This window comes from Rutidosis leptorrhynchoides, chromosome 11 (genome assembly GCF_046630445.1).
Source record: "Rutidosis leptorrhynchoides isolate AG116_Rl617_1_P2 chromosome 11, CSIRO_AGI_Rlap_v1, whole genome shotgun sequence".
Taxonomy (NCBI): Eukaryota; Viridiplantae; Streptophyta; class Magnoliopsida; order Asterales; family Asteraceae; genus Rutidosis; species Rutidosis leptorrhynchoides.
Window position 1 is genome coordinate 154,722,385 of NC_092343.1, and position 16,716 is coordinate 154,739,100.

Genomic DNA, 16,716 nt, shown 5'->3' on the forward strand with positions numbered 1-16,716 from the left:
AAAATTAACTTTAGTAACTTGATACTTGCTGTATAAGTCATGACTTGCATACAATAGTACATATTTTAAAGTTGAATGTATACAATAGGAGATCTAAAAGTTTGATGCATACAATATGAATTTAGTAAAAGTTCAATGTATTTTGAAACAATTTTCCCATTTGTCAAATATGAGAAATAATTTTTTTTTCCTAACTTTGCATTTAAAGTTTGGGATTTTTGAACCTTTAGTCCCTAATCTCTAATGATATTACTATTTTGACCCCTTAAATATCATGGACGTTACACATATAAACAGCAGAGCCTATAGTATCAAGACTTGCAAAATTTATTAATTAAATGTTTCAATATCGAAGACTTACAGTAGAGCATGACCTTCGCTAAAGTGTTTGCACCTTTATAGCTCCTTAGAGTTTTTTATGGTATACTTTTTTCTGTTAAAAGTATATGTGTTTAAACATCTTTCATCTAACCTTCGATGATCATTAAAAGAATCTTACTCAACTCTATAAACATCACTGATGTCTATTTTATACAAACACTCTTTTTAATGCCCACTTTCAACTAATAACGAGTATACCGTTTCCGTATGGCATCCATTTGACCATGTCTACTAGAGGGTTAAAGCTTTCCTGCCACAATTAAGTATCAAATATTCAAATTTCGAAGCATATACTAAACTTATATATGTCACACATAAACCTATTGTTTCAGTTAAAGTGAATCAGGAACAAATTAAAATGTTCAACTGTATGAAACAATTGTGATCTTCATTCAACTGATAACAACACTCTATGAATCATTCAACTGATAACAACACTGTAAGTATGAAAAAAAATACCTTTTTAAACTTCCAGGTAATTAGAATTGATTTCTTCAGAAAAATAAATTAACATGTCATCTCTTTCGTTATCTGCTTCTTCAATAGTCTTATTTGAATCCGAATTTGAGGATCTAATAACAGAGAGATCCTAAGAAAAAAGGCATAGTATACGAAATAAGCAGTTAGTTGTAACATGTCGGTACCACGTACCTCATATGTTTAAAGCAGTTAGTTGCAAACCCTTTTAGACTTTTGCATAAATAACGAGTTAATAATGATGCCAAAATAATAGTGTTACTTCTCATTCATAATTCGTAAGTTCAGTTTATATCATGTTAAGAGGTAGTATGCATGAGTATATGGTTCAAACCTTGCAAGTAGTTATCCATAGACATATACAAAACCTGTAGAAAGTTGAAACGAACCTTTAAACTAAAGTTATGTAGTAAATGTTAGAGATAAGAAAGAGAAGGGAAATTGTGATATTATTGTTGTATCTCTCCTCCGTGTTCAAACTGGTCCTGAACTCCTGCGTGTTCCAGCACACATACATAAATAGCCTAGACAACTTAATGGACAAGTAAAGATAAATGGGCCCTTATAGTAATGGGCTAACAATACATGGGCATGAGATATATCAGCTAACATCCCCCCGTAGTTGGAGCGAGAGCATTACGGATGCTCAAACTGGTCCTGAACTCATCAAAAAGAACAGTAGGAAGGCCTTTAGTGAAGATGTCGGCATACTGATATCGCGATGGAACATGAAGAACGCGTACATGTCCTTGCGTCACTAGATCCCGCACGAAATGAATATCAATCTCTATGTGTTTCGTGCGCTGGTGCTGAACGGGGTTACCTGACATGTATACTGCACTCACATTATCACAATACACAATAGTGGCGGAAAACAAAGGACAATGAAGCTCGCGAAGTAGATTGCGAAGCCAGCATGTCTCGGTAACAGCATTAGCAACCCCGCGGTACTCTGCTTCGGCACTGGAGCGAGATGGCGTCAACTGTCGTTTTGAGGACCACGATAGAAGGTTATACCCAAAAATACACAATAACCTGAGGTCGAGCGGCGAGTACTGGGGCATCCAGCCTAGTCAGCATCTGAGTAGGCTGTCAGAGATGTAGAGATGTGGTAGATGATGCAAAGAGCTGTAGGCCGAGATCAAGTGTTCCCTGAATATACCGGAGAATCCGCTTAAGTGCGGAAAAATGCTGCTCTCGTGGGTCATGCATGAATAAGCATATTTGCTGTACTGCGTAAGCAATGTCTGGTCTCGTGAAAGTGAGGTACTGAAGAGCCCCGACGAGGCTACGATATAATGTCGGATTAGCAACTGGTGGACCTGATGTACTAAGCTTGGAGATGGTTTCGACCGGGGTTCTGCTCGGGTGACACCCCGTCATATCTGTGCGCTCTAGAATCTCGGTAGCGTACTTCTTCTGAGATAGAAACATTCCCGAAGAGGTACGAGTAACTGAAATACCTAAGAAATAGTTCAGCGGACCAAGATCGGTCATGGAGAACTCCCGATGTAGAGAGGCAATAACCCGCTGAAGAAGCTCTGTCGATGAGGCAATCAAAATAATATCGTCCACATATAATAAGAGATATGCAGTATCGGTACCCTGTCGATAAATAAATAATGAAGTGTCACATCGGCTTTGCTGAAAACCGACACTCTGAGCAAAGCCTGCGAATCGCTGGTACCATGCACGTGGAGCCTGCTTCAATCCGTATAGTGATTTCTGAAGGAGACACACATGATCTGGTCGAGAAGGGTCACGAAAACCTGAAGGCTGATGCATATAGACAGTCTCAGAAAGATGACCATGAAGAAATGCATTCTTGACATCTAGGTGGTGAACGGGCCAGTGTCGAGAAATGGCAAGACTGAGAACAGTCCGAATGGTAGCCGGTTTAACAACCGGGCTAAACGTCTCATCACAATCAATACCAACCTGCTGGCTACGACCATTCGCAACTAGTCGAGCCCATACCTGCTCAAAGTCCCATCAACATTAAATTTGTGCTTAAACAACCACATGGAGCGAATTATGTTCGTGTTCGAAGGGCGGGGCACAAGAGTCCAAGTACCATTTTTAATTAAAGCATTATACTCTTCGGTCATAGCGTGTTTCCAGTTAGGGTCTTTATGTGATGACCCGGGAATTTTCGACCAAATTTAAACTTAATCTTTATATGAAATTCGACATGATAAGCAAAGTCTGTACTGTTGAGTTTCAAAACTTGTGAACTATTTTCATATATTCAATTGACCTTTGACTATTTCCGAAGATTCACGAACTATTGTCTGTATATATAAATATAAATATAAAAGTATATATAATACTTGCATAAATAAAATACACTTTAATTAATTAGAATTAAAGATGTAAAAATTATAAACAAAATAATTAGGTACAATTAAAATGAATATATAAAAAACATGTATATGATATTATTATGAAATTTTATGTATATATATGATTCCTATTATTAATTAGTATTATATTGTTATATATATATATATATATATATATATATATATATATATATATATATATATATATATATATTCAATAACTAATAAATGTTGTCATAGGATATATAATATAATTATCAATATTACTATAAGCATTATCATTAATATTTATTATTACCTGTATTATTATTATGGCTTATTAATTACCACTCTTATCATAATACTTATTATTATTAAGTATTATTTTGATACTTTTACAAATATTATTATTATTAGTATCTTTATAACATCATCAATATTATTATTACTACTACTATTATTAATATTGTCATTAAAATGATTAATAAAATCATTGTTATTTTTTATAACTAACATTAGAATATGATTATTAGTATAATTAGAATTCGTATTGTTATCACTTTCATTATTATAAAAATTACTATTAAAATTAAAATCAGTATTAGGAGTATTATTATTTTAATATATAAATATGAAGTGTGATAAGTATAATTTGTGATAGTATTATTATTACTAATATTATTATTACCAATAATATTATTATTAATAATATTAGTAACATTATAAGTTAATATTACTATTATTAATAATAATATTGTAAATATTATTATCAATAACATTATTATTATTAAATTATATTATAAAATGTTATTAATTATAACACTAAGAAAGTTATTATAATTATATTTATTAATTTATAAGATTAAATATAAATACAGATAATATAATTACAGATATATAAAAATAGATTTACCTATGCATATATACTATTGTAAGTATATAAATACGTATCAGGTACTATGTATTATATACAGATACATATACAATTATATATACACCGTATATACAGTCAATTATATATGTATAAACACAGGAAAATTGTATTCTGTTTCACATCTTTTTCAAAAACTGTAGGAGATTGATTCCTGTCTCTAAGGATCTGTTATAAGATCGAATTCCACACAGATATATCCAAATGCTGTTAACCATCAAAGTCTCTTTTATTTTTTTTATTATTTCCTTAGTACCTGATAGGAATAATTATTGTCGACTAAATTAAAATATAATGCTTGGTCAATTTGTGTTATAATCCATTCATTCCAACTCCCTTTCATTTCCAGATCAATTATAAATTATAACTGCTTCAAATTGATCGAATTACACAGAAACTGATGAAGAAACACCGACGGTTCCCCTGTACCATTACTTTTTCATCAATTACTTGAATTCGAGTCAGTTTTTAAAATCTAACAATGCAGATAGTTTAGGAATCTTGTATCTAAACTATTTGCAAAGTTTGAGACTTCAGTTTTATATATTGAATTAGAATTTTATAGTCAAAGTTATTTTATACAAAAGTCAAAGAAGTTGTTCAACGTGAAATTCGAATTCAAGTTTATGTTTTAGGATCAAATAAGGATTCAGGTAGTTTATAAAGATGATTTGAAACCTTTTTTATGTTTTAAACTTTGTCTAAAACATACTTAATTTTACAAATTGAATTTGAGGTTGTATCGTGTTCATTGTTTCTGTACAGTAAGTTTTAATAATTTTTTTTTGTGTTTCAATTAATCTAGTATATCTCAAAAGGTTCCTGTGTCCTAAAACGAGTCAAATAAAATACCAGTAACCTGTTTTGAACCCTGGTCGATTTGCTTGAACGTGAGGAAGAAGATGCAGAAAACTGTCTGGGTATTAATATAAATACATACGGGTATGGAATTATAATAGATAAACAGATTGGTTCAGTTGGTTGAGTGTGTTGGTGAGCGAACGAGAGGTCTTGAGTTCGAACCCGGGCATGGGTTGTTTTTTTTGGAAACTCATTCAATTAAGGTAGTTCACCTTTTTATCTAATTTTATTATTATTATTATTATCATTTTCATTAATGTTATCAATATTATTATTATTATTGTTGTTAGTATTATTATTATTATTATTAGTAATTATTGTTATTGTTAATATTATGTTAATATCAATAATATGACTATTATCATTACCATTTTTAGTTATTATTAGGTAGTACCATTAAGTATTATTAGTTATCATTATTATTAGTATGATTATAGATATAAATAAGAATATTGTTATTATTATCATGGTTATTATTATATTTGTTTTAACAACTAATATATGTATTATCATGAAAACATAAATACTATGATTAAAATTAGTATTAGTATCACTTTTAGTATTATTATTATTAGTGACATATGTATTATTATAAATATTATCATTATTATTATTAATATAATCATTAATATTATTATTATTAAACTTATTATCATTATTATCATTCTTATTAAAATTATTATTTTGTTATCATTAAAAACTATCAATATTATCTTAAATAGATACTTTTATATATAAAAAATACATTATGCTACACTTTTATTATTACAAAGATATTAGTTAAATCATATCAATTAATATATAAAAATATATACTAAACCTTAATATACAGTTTTTATTTTTATTAATTTGTAATAGTTATATAAAACATATAAACTAAATATATTAAAATAACACACAGTATAACAAGTATATTATTAATAACAAAATATATAATTGCTCGATTACGAATATATGTTTTAATAGATATACAAATGATATAGGTTCGTGAATCGAAGACCAACCCTACAGTTGTTCAATGTCGTCATATGTATTTTTACTACAAAATACAGTATTGTGAGTTTTCATTACTCCCTTTTTAAATGCTTTTGCAATATATATTTTTGGGACTGAGAATACATGCGCTGCTTTTATAAATGATTTACAAAATAGACACAAGTACGTGAAGCTACATTCTATGATTGAATTATCGAAATCGAATATGTCCCTTTTTATTAAGTCTGATAATCTAAGAATTAGGGAACAAACACCCTAATTGATGCGAATCCTAAAGATAGATCTATTGGGCCCAACAAGCCCCATCCAAAGTACCGGATGCTTTAGTACTTCGAAATTTATATCATGTCCGAAGGAGGATCCCGGAATGATGGGGATATTCTTATATGCATATTGTTAATGTCGGTTACCAGGTGTTCAATCCATATGAATGATTATTTTTTGTCTCTATGCATGGGACGTACATTTATGAGAACTGGAAATGAAAATCTTGTGGTCTATTAAAATGATAGAAATGATTATTTATGTTAAACTAATGAACTCACCAACCTTTTGGTTGACACTTGAAAGCATGTTTATTCTCAGGTACGAAAGAAATCTTCCGTTGTGCATTTGATCATATTAGAGATATTACTTGGAGTCATTCATGACATATTTCAAAAGACGTTGCATTCGAGTCATTGAGTTCATCAAGATTATTATTAAGTCAATTATAGTTAAATATATTATAAAATGGTATGCATGCCGTCAACTTTTGATGTAATGAAAGATTGTCTTTTCAAAAACGAATGCAATGTTTGTAAAATGTATCATATAGAGGTCAAGTACCTCGTGATGTAATCAACTATTGTGAATCGTTTATAATCGATATGGATTTCATCCAGATGGATTAGGACGGGTTTCTACAGTTGGTATCAGAGCGGTGGTCTTAGCGAACCAGATCGGCATTAGTGTGTCTAACTGATAAGTCGATAGGATGCATTAGTGAGTCTGGACTTCGACCGTGTCTGCATGTCAAAAGTTTTGCTTATCATTTCTAGTCAAAAATCATCTGCTTATCATTCTTAGAAAATTACCTACTCATTATTCTTAGTCTAGACACGTTTTACTGCATTGACTGCATGAATAGTGTATAGACAAAATTCATAACTTAGCGTATCTGACAATTCATATCTTAGCATATCTGTTACTGTAGACCTTGCCTAATATCTCTCGTAAATTTCTCCTTAATTTAAGGGATCCTGGTACTATATATATCTATGCAAATTATGCATTGAGAATACCATCCAACTATCAACTGATGTCACTAAACTCTTCATACCAAAAATCTTTCCTGAGATCGCGTAAGATGGCCTCAACGAATCGACCAAGTTCCTCTAACTCTGAAGACAGCGTGACAGAAGCACACCAACCAATCAACTACCATGATTACTAGAGAAAATGGGGGTGGGTTCGCGACATACTCACCCTATGGAGAAGGGAAGAAGGTACTCCATATCATGAATCGAATCTACCACCTAACCTTGGAGTACTTGACCCGCTCACCGGCGAACCCGTTCGCAACACCGTTTATACCTTATTTGCAAGAATTTTTCGTCTTGAAGCTACCATTAACGGAACTAGAGAAGATATCCGATCTCTACCTCACACTGATAATCAACCAGGGTTAGTAGAAGAAGTTAGAGAACTCCGAGCTCGAGTATTAACTTTAGAGAGCACGGTATACAATTTGCAAGCACCAGCAGTATCAACAACACCAGTAAGATCACCAGCCTCAGCACCAATGGCACCAGTACCACCAACAACCCAAGTTTCAACAATCCATGCCTCAACATCTCATTCTGTACCTCGAGTATAATCATCGTTCTACGAATCGTTCTACATCATTTATATTCATTCGACATGGCGATTATGTAATCTCTAATGTTTTAGAGATTATATATTCTTGTTCTAATGGTAAATCAAATGAGTTTAATATCATATTGACTCATTAAATCCATAATTACATCTGAAGAAAATATATATGTATATATATTTTTATAAAGATTGTAATTAAAAATTCTTTCGTACAAACTGTTAATGGTGAAAATATTTTAACGGGTAGGTAATTGATGTGTGCGAGGTGTACTAGGAAATAGTATTAATTTTTACAACGAAATACTATTAAATACAATACAATTTTACACAAGTTATTTATTTATTTATAGAGTGGATATACCTAAACCTTGCTACAACACTTATAGGCAGTGTACCTAATCGTACAGTAGTGTAGTTTTAAGTAAGTCCGGTTCGTCCACAGGGAACTCGCCAAGTTTAACGCTATATTTTTAAAATTATATTTGTAAATAAATATATATATTGCAATTATTATTATAAAAGGGGGTTTTTATCGGTTAATGACCGGTTTGTCGATTTTTAAAACTTTAGACGCAGTTAAAACCTAATGTAAAATATTAAAAATAAATATAACTTAATTTAAAGCGTAAAGTAAATAACGATAATGAAATTGCGATAAATAAAAGTGTGATAAAATAAAATTGCGATAATTAAAGAGAACGATAATTAAAATTGCAATTAAATAAAATGACAATAAATAAAAGTGCGATAATTAAAAGTGCAATTAAATATGAAATAAAAGAATTATGCTTATTTAAACTTCCGTAATCATGATGTTTGACGTGTTGATTTTAGTTTATTCCCATGGGTTAATTGTCCTTTATCCTGGATTATTTAATATGTCCGTCTGGTTTTTGTCCATAACAGTCCATCAGTCATAAATATAAAGTGCGAGTGTCCTCGTCAAATTATCCTTATATCCGAAGTCAAATATTCCAACTAATTGGGGATTTAAACTATAATTACACTAATTTTCCTTGTATATAATTCACCCCTGTTTTAATAAGTCCATTGACTATTAATCCATTCCCGTTTCCGGTTAAATGAACGATTATTAGTACTTATAAATATCCCACCCATCGCGTCCGATCGAGTGTATATGGTTATTTATAGGTACGTCTAATTGTAAATCTTTATATTAAATTAACAAACTATCATTTAATTAAATAAATATAAAGCCCATTAATAACCCATAGTCTAATTTCTACAAGTGTCGTTCTTTTGTCCAAACCCCAATTATGGTACAAAGCCCAATTACCCAATTTTAATATTTTAGTCCAACATCATGATTACTTCGGCTTAAATAAGCATAATAATAACTTAGCTACGAGACATTAAATTAAAAATAACATTAACCATAACTTACAATGATTAAAAATAGCGTAGCGTTACACAGACAGAATTTCGAATTACACCCTTACAACATTCGCTAACATACCCTTATTATTAGAATTTAAAATTAAAATTAAAATATAATATATATATATATATATATATATATATATATATATATATATATATATATATATATATATATATATATATATATATATATAATTAAACAAATATAAAGCCCATTAATAACCCATAGTCTAATATCTACAAGTGACGTTCTTTTGTCCAAACCCCAATTATGGTACAAAGCCCAATTACCCAATTTTAATATTTTAGTCCAACATCATGATTACTTCGCCTTAAATAAGCATAATAATAACTTAGCTACGAGACATTAAATTAAAAATAACATTAACCATAACTTACAGTGATTAAAAATAGCGTAGCGTTACACAGACAGAATTTCGAATTACACCCTTACAACATTCGCTAACATACCCTTATTATTAGAATTTAAAATTAAAATTAAAATATAATATATATATATATATATATATATATATATATATATATATATATATATATATATATTATATTTACGTATATGAATGAGAAGAGAAAAAGATGTGTTAAAATTCGTGCAGAATTTGATGGCTTTTATAGGCCCACGTTGTACTGTAGAGTTCCACGAGTGCGGTAGTTTCCTTCACAAAAGTACCGCGAGTGCAGATCTTTGGATTCCAGCTCATCTCTTGATTTAAACGTGGGCTGCTGTATTTTTTTAATATATATATATATATAATATATATATATAATTTATATAATTATATATATATATTATATTATATTCTTGTGCATAGTTGACTTGTAATTTTTAGTCCGTTGCGTCGAGCGTTGAGAGTTGACTCAGGTCCCGATTCTGGATTTTCGAACGTCCTTGCGTACAATTTAATATCTTGTATTTTGCGTTTCGTGTCTTGTACTCTTGTAATTTCGAGACGTTTCTCATCAATAATTTGAACCACTTTGATTGTACTTTGTACTTTTGAACTTTTTGGTCGTTTGCGTCTTCAATTCGTCGAATCTGTCTTTTGTCTTCACCTTTTATTATTTAAACGAATATTACTTGTAAATAAAACAATTGCAACTAAAAGCTTGTCTTTCTTGAGGGATAATGCTATGAAATATATGTTCATTTTTAGCATTATCAAATATTCCCACACTTGAGCGTTGCTTGTCCTCAAGCAATATAGTCCTGAAATAAAAATACTAGAATCACTTCTTTATTCTTCACACTTTGTACATAAATGATTTCTATACGGTGGTATAAACAATGGTAGTAACGTTGTGGTTTACAGTCCCACATGACTATGAAAATTTAGATCCTTAAGGAAATTGGATCTTTATGAAAACATTTGATCTTTTGAAAATACGATCTAGCTTTTACCCTAGATAAGTTTTCCGAAATAACCCTTCACCGGTGTTTGCAAAATGTTTTTGTGGGTTTGGTGGGTTTCAGATTTGAAAATTTTAGCTCAAAACTTGTGGTTTTGTATCACCCACTTGCTAACCTTGTATTGGGAAAGCAACACGTCCAGTATACTTGCTCCGTATATTACCTTTCGGTAAACTACCATTCGGTTGTAAAGGAAAGCGTTGAACAAGCAACTGTTAAGGCAATGTCTCCTGACATGCTTTTAATTATGGTCTATAACTTGTCGGATGCAATTACTATCCTTGGTAGGAGCAATAGTAAAGCTCACCCTTATAATTTTTTGGTTTGGCACAAGGTCCTGTCTTCGACCATACTATGCAACCACCGTTCTTACGGTTGACACCCGATTTAGTTCAGGTAACCTAATGAATTCCAGGTGAATTCCTAGGATTTTACATTCAATGGTAATGAACGCATTGAAAATGGGTTTTCAGAAAACAAATCGGTTTGTAATTTTGATCAAAATATTTTCTCGTTCAAGCTCGAGTTTAGATATCATCGAATTCCATGAGTTTGTAATTCTCAATCTTTAAGATCAATCTCTAGGATTGAGTAATATCAGGCTTAAATGCTGATTTTTGATCTTTTAAGGAGATTATCCTTTCTGGGAATCTGGTTCATTAGTCTTATCCAGCTAATTTGCACGGCGTCCTCCCCATTTTACAAGACAGATCCTCTCATGGTTAGGATAAGTCTGACCACTTGGCGACCCTGTTTGATGCTGAGGTCCGTTGATTTCCTGCTAATTTTAGAGATGACTTTTCTAGATTTTTCGTCAACCTACAGCTGGTCTGGAAGACAACTTCTTGACCTAAATCAAGAAGCGCGTGTCTTTTTCGGAAGACTTTACTTCCTTTTAATGATGGAATTGATTCATCGTGTAGATCCATCTTTCTTCCAAATATATTACAGTTTTCCGGGTAAAACATTTAATTTTGTCCAAAACAAAAGTATCTTTAGTTATTTGTACAAAAATATGTGATATATGTTCAAAATAACTTGATAAATTTTTCCCACACTTGGCTTTTATTTTCCTTTTTATTGTCCTCTATTCCATTTTAAATGAATTCTAACATTTTGTGTTGTTTCTCAATTTATGTCCTTTCCGAGGTAACAATAATTTCGGTGTTAACACCTAATTTTATCGTTCATAAATATGTATAAACATGATTTTGAAATCATTTAATTGAAAATTTTGAAAAATTTTACTAGAATTGGGTAGTCTGTATATAAGACTAGGGCTGTTCTTTATTATCAGAGAGCACTAGATTCTAATACAACTACTGCGTTACTAGTATTTCTAATGGTATTTTTAATGGTAACCAGGTGTATAAGTCAAAAATTTTAAAATTCCGAAAGAATTTAACCCCTTCCCACACTTAAGATCTTGCAATGCCCTCATTTGCAAGAAATCAGTAACAATTTAAATTATTGAGGGTGATTAGCGTAGAAAAATGATTAAATTTTACCAAAGTTTCCAAACATATTGGCGTTTGTTTGCTGAATGATAAATGGTGCACATCATTTGTTCATTCCGTCTTGTTGTTACATCACATTTGTTTTTTTGTTTTGTCGTCAAAAGTAGTAGCTTTTGCTGAACTTAATGCCAGTCTTTGAAAATGCGCTGTTTTACCCCGTTTTGTACATGAGATAAACTACAAACATATATATATATACATATATATATATATATATATATATATATATATATATATATATATATATATATATATATATATATATATATATATATATATATATATATATATATATATATATATATACATATTTTTGAAGTTGGGTATATCACCCCACATTCAAAAATTATTAAAAATCTAATAATAAAAGTTTAGAAAATAAAAACTATTAAAGTATCAAAAGAAATATTAAAAGTATAAAATTACAAGTTACCAAATAAATAAAAATAAAAGTAAAAGAAAATCAGGGTTGATAAGGATAGTGCCAGTAGGGATCCTATTCATAGCCGTATGTACTGTAGAATGCTTGAGATGGGTCATATGTAGGGTACGGTGGTCGGGTCTGTATAGTCCAGGGAGGAAATACGGGCATTGGAGTCGCAATGTAAGTTGCATTTATGTGTGCACGATGACTCATGATTTGGTTTTGATGATACTGCCAATCTTGAAATGCTCGTTGTCTAGCCATTTCATACTCATGATGAGCCATAAAAAGTTGCATTTATGTCATCTCATTCCCCCCTCCCGCGTTACCTTGCTGCTGATCTCTTTCGACCTGTGGATGCGAGCCATCATATGGTGCTGCAGCGTTATGTTTTTTCTTTAAAACCTTAGCACCATGATATACTTTCAAACCAATTGTATCACGGGGTTCCGGTGCTGCAATTATTAATCCCCCCCGATTTCTATCGACACCGAGATACTTAGCAATTAAAGTAACGAATATACCACCTCCTATTATACCATTAGGCCGTATACTCTTAACTATAGATGATAAATAATAACCCACACAATAAGGTATACTCACAGCGATCTGTGGGTCTCGAATACACATGAGATAAAATAAATCATTCTCATTTACTTTCTCTTTGTTCTTACCTCGCTGTGTAATCGAGTTTGCTAAGAACCTATGGATTACTCTTAGCTCGGCTCTATCAATATCAGTATAAGAGTTATTCCCCCCACGAAATCGGTTATGCCTAGTCATTCTACTCCATACACCATTCATATCAAAATTCTCATCAACCCTACTACCCTCAACTATCAACCTTTGACAATCAGCAAATGCTAGTTCCTCAGGCGTATATATACACAAAGCCTGAGCCATGTCTAGTAGAGACATATGGCGCATCACACCTCCTAATAAAAATCTAATAAAACTACGATCGGTTAAGGTAGATACCCGATCATTTATTTCAACACTACATAATAATTCTACACACCATTCTCTATATACACGCCTACGTATATTAAACAAACGTTCCCAATAAGTAAAAGTAGAATTACCATACCTTTGTGTAAGTAATTCTCTGATTGGACAGGCCAATCCAACTGTTTCTAACGGTTCCCAATCTATGACTCTAGGTACTTCAACAACATTAGATTGAAGGGTGTGCAAGTTCCTCTGGTATTTTAGATAATCTATCCAATGTCGATCAAACCTTAAATTAGGATTTAAATCTGCCAATTCTATATTTGAATATGGAATGTATTGATGTGGTAGATCTTGTCTATATAGGTCATTAATCTCCTGTTCTGCTGCATTCTCAGGAGGAGCATTGTGAGCCTGAGATGCGGATGAAGATTCACCCCTTTCAGTCTGCAAAACATATCAAACACAATTTCTGTGCATCCAAATATGTATTAGTGTTAGCAAAATCATAAATCAAAACAATTACAATGACATGTTTAATTTATATTAAACTTTATACACATTTTCATAATATTAACAATTCTACACTTTTACAAATGAACATATATGAGAATGTATACAATGTTCTTTAGCTTTTATCTCAAATAACATGTCAAAATAATCATTACTAGCAATTAAACAAGTTCCAATTGGCATTCATATCAATTAAATAGAGTTAATGCATTTTTGACTCAAAAAGTCCACTTTAATTCTTGAAAATCATGTTTAGGATCAAAGTTTTGATCATTTAGCAACCTAAACATGTTACACTACTCAATTTAGTATAAACTAACAACAAAATTCAGCCATAAACCGTTTATATCAAAAAGCCCCAATTTTGCTCAAGAACACAAACCCTAGATTACTCAAAATTTGAAGTTTAAGGCTTTTAATCATGTTAAATAGCATCAATCTAGGTTATACTAGCACAATATACAATCAATTTAAACACAATTACACTAGAAATCATCAAAATCAAATTATGAATATTTTTGTTCAAGAACACTAATAATCTGAATTAAAGGGTGTTTAGATGTAGAAATTACTGATTTTCTTGAGTAACTTCTTGGTAGCAACCTTCTCAATGTGATGACCGGAGAATTTCCGACCAAATTTAAAATTGAATCTTATTTGATTTCGATACGATAAGCAAAGTCTGTAATGTTGAGTCTCAAAATTTTTGAACTATTTTCGTACATTCATTTGAATTTGACCATTCCCGACGATTCACGAACAATTAATTTTAAATCAATATGTGTGTATGTATATATAAATAATAATTCGAAATATAATTTGAGGTATTATATGTTGTTGTTATGAAATATATAATAATTATTATTTATAAACATATCTATATATAAATAAAAGTATATTAAAAATAAATATAATAATTGCAATACTCGTTTGATGTTTCGTTCGATATTAAACAAGTTAAAAACGAACTTATATGATTTTAAAATAAACGGTGATACGAAAATGAGCTCTATAAATTTTAAGCTTATTAAAAATGTATTTAGGAACTATTTGTTAAGTTTTAACATTTTTTTATATTTTACCCATAAATGAGAGGGACAGTTGAAGTAATTTTTATTTAATAAATTAATGATCGAATTTTATACCATAATGATCAAAATAAATAAATATAGTTAATTTAAAAATATGAGATTTTTCTGAGATTTTTTTTTTATCCGTCACTCATTAACAACAGAGTACGAATTACCAATTTAAAAAGTATCTAATGGCTTTACTATTTTTGGTTTCATTCTTCACGTGATGTTTATTACTACTTTCTCCGTGATCACTCTTTAATTTATATTTATCTATATTAATATTAATCATACATGCTTTCAGTGAATGAGGGATATTTTGTTGCTTTCGATTTTGTTACTTTGTTTTGAGATCATGGCAGACAAGAAACTAATTGGAGTAATTTTGATTGTTAGATGTGGGAGTAAACAATTGTTTATATATTAATAAATTTCTTTCTTATTTTGAACGCAACACCCATTCGATACATTGCAAATATATGGAAAACTCACATGGTCTTCTTCTTCTACTTCCTCACCTCTCTTTCCATTGAGTTTCCATTGCCACCCCAAACTAATGACAATTATTTTTACTTGTTTCTATTCGGTTTTGATATTAACCGAAGACCCACTGACCATAATTATTGCCATTAATCACCATCAAACTCTGTTAAACCACGATGAAACAACTTGTCATTCTCGGTCACCATTTAAACCCACCACATCGTGAACTACCACAACACTTTGAACCACCTATGATCCACCTTTATTCCTTTAAACCACCATATATATGATCAACCTTTCACCTACGGTTCACCATCTCCATCACTCAACACCTACAACCACCACCATTATGTTTTTCTACCACTGCTATTTTGTGTTACTTTGTGAAACATCACAACCCACCACGATAACCACTTTCACGGCACCTTCCACCAACCTCACTACCATTTTTAATCTTCAAACAAGATCACCACCACCCACCTGTAACACTCGTTCCTGTTGTTGCTATAGGTTTACTTCCATTGTTTCAATAATGAAGATGATGATTGTGATTCTGTGATGATAATTAATGATGATGAAAAACGATGAGATGAATGAAGGTGATTAAGATGATATCATGATGATATAATGATGATGCAGGGACGCTGCAAGTTGTTTATCCTATTACCGAAAATAATTCACACATGTGGGACAAATGGAATTGTATGGCCGACACCCTTTAGAACAAGTAAACCACTTGTGTTTTTTTTTAATTGTATGAAATATACTTTTTGATCAAATGTCCAGCTCGATAAATCCCACTTGTGCTATTAAAATTCGCATACATTGAACCCTCAACCACTTTCCAAAATTTTTTATATAGTGGTGGGATCACTATAGCATGCTTAGGATGGAATAAAAAAAAAATCGAGACATTTGCTGTATTATATTATCACACCTGAACCTAGCGAACCCCTGTGTAGAATTTTAATGTTTTGTATCAGTTTTTAAATTTAAATGGATTATGCTACTGGACCAAATTAATGGGCTTCTAATGGGCCATAGGAACTATCATAATTTTGGGTTTAAATTTCATAAGCCACCGAAACCTATTTTATTTCATGT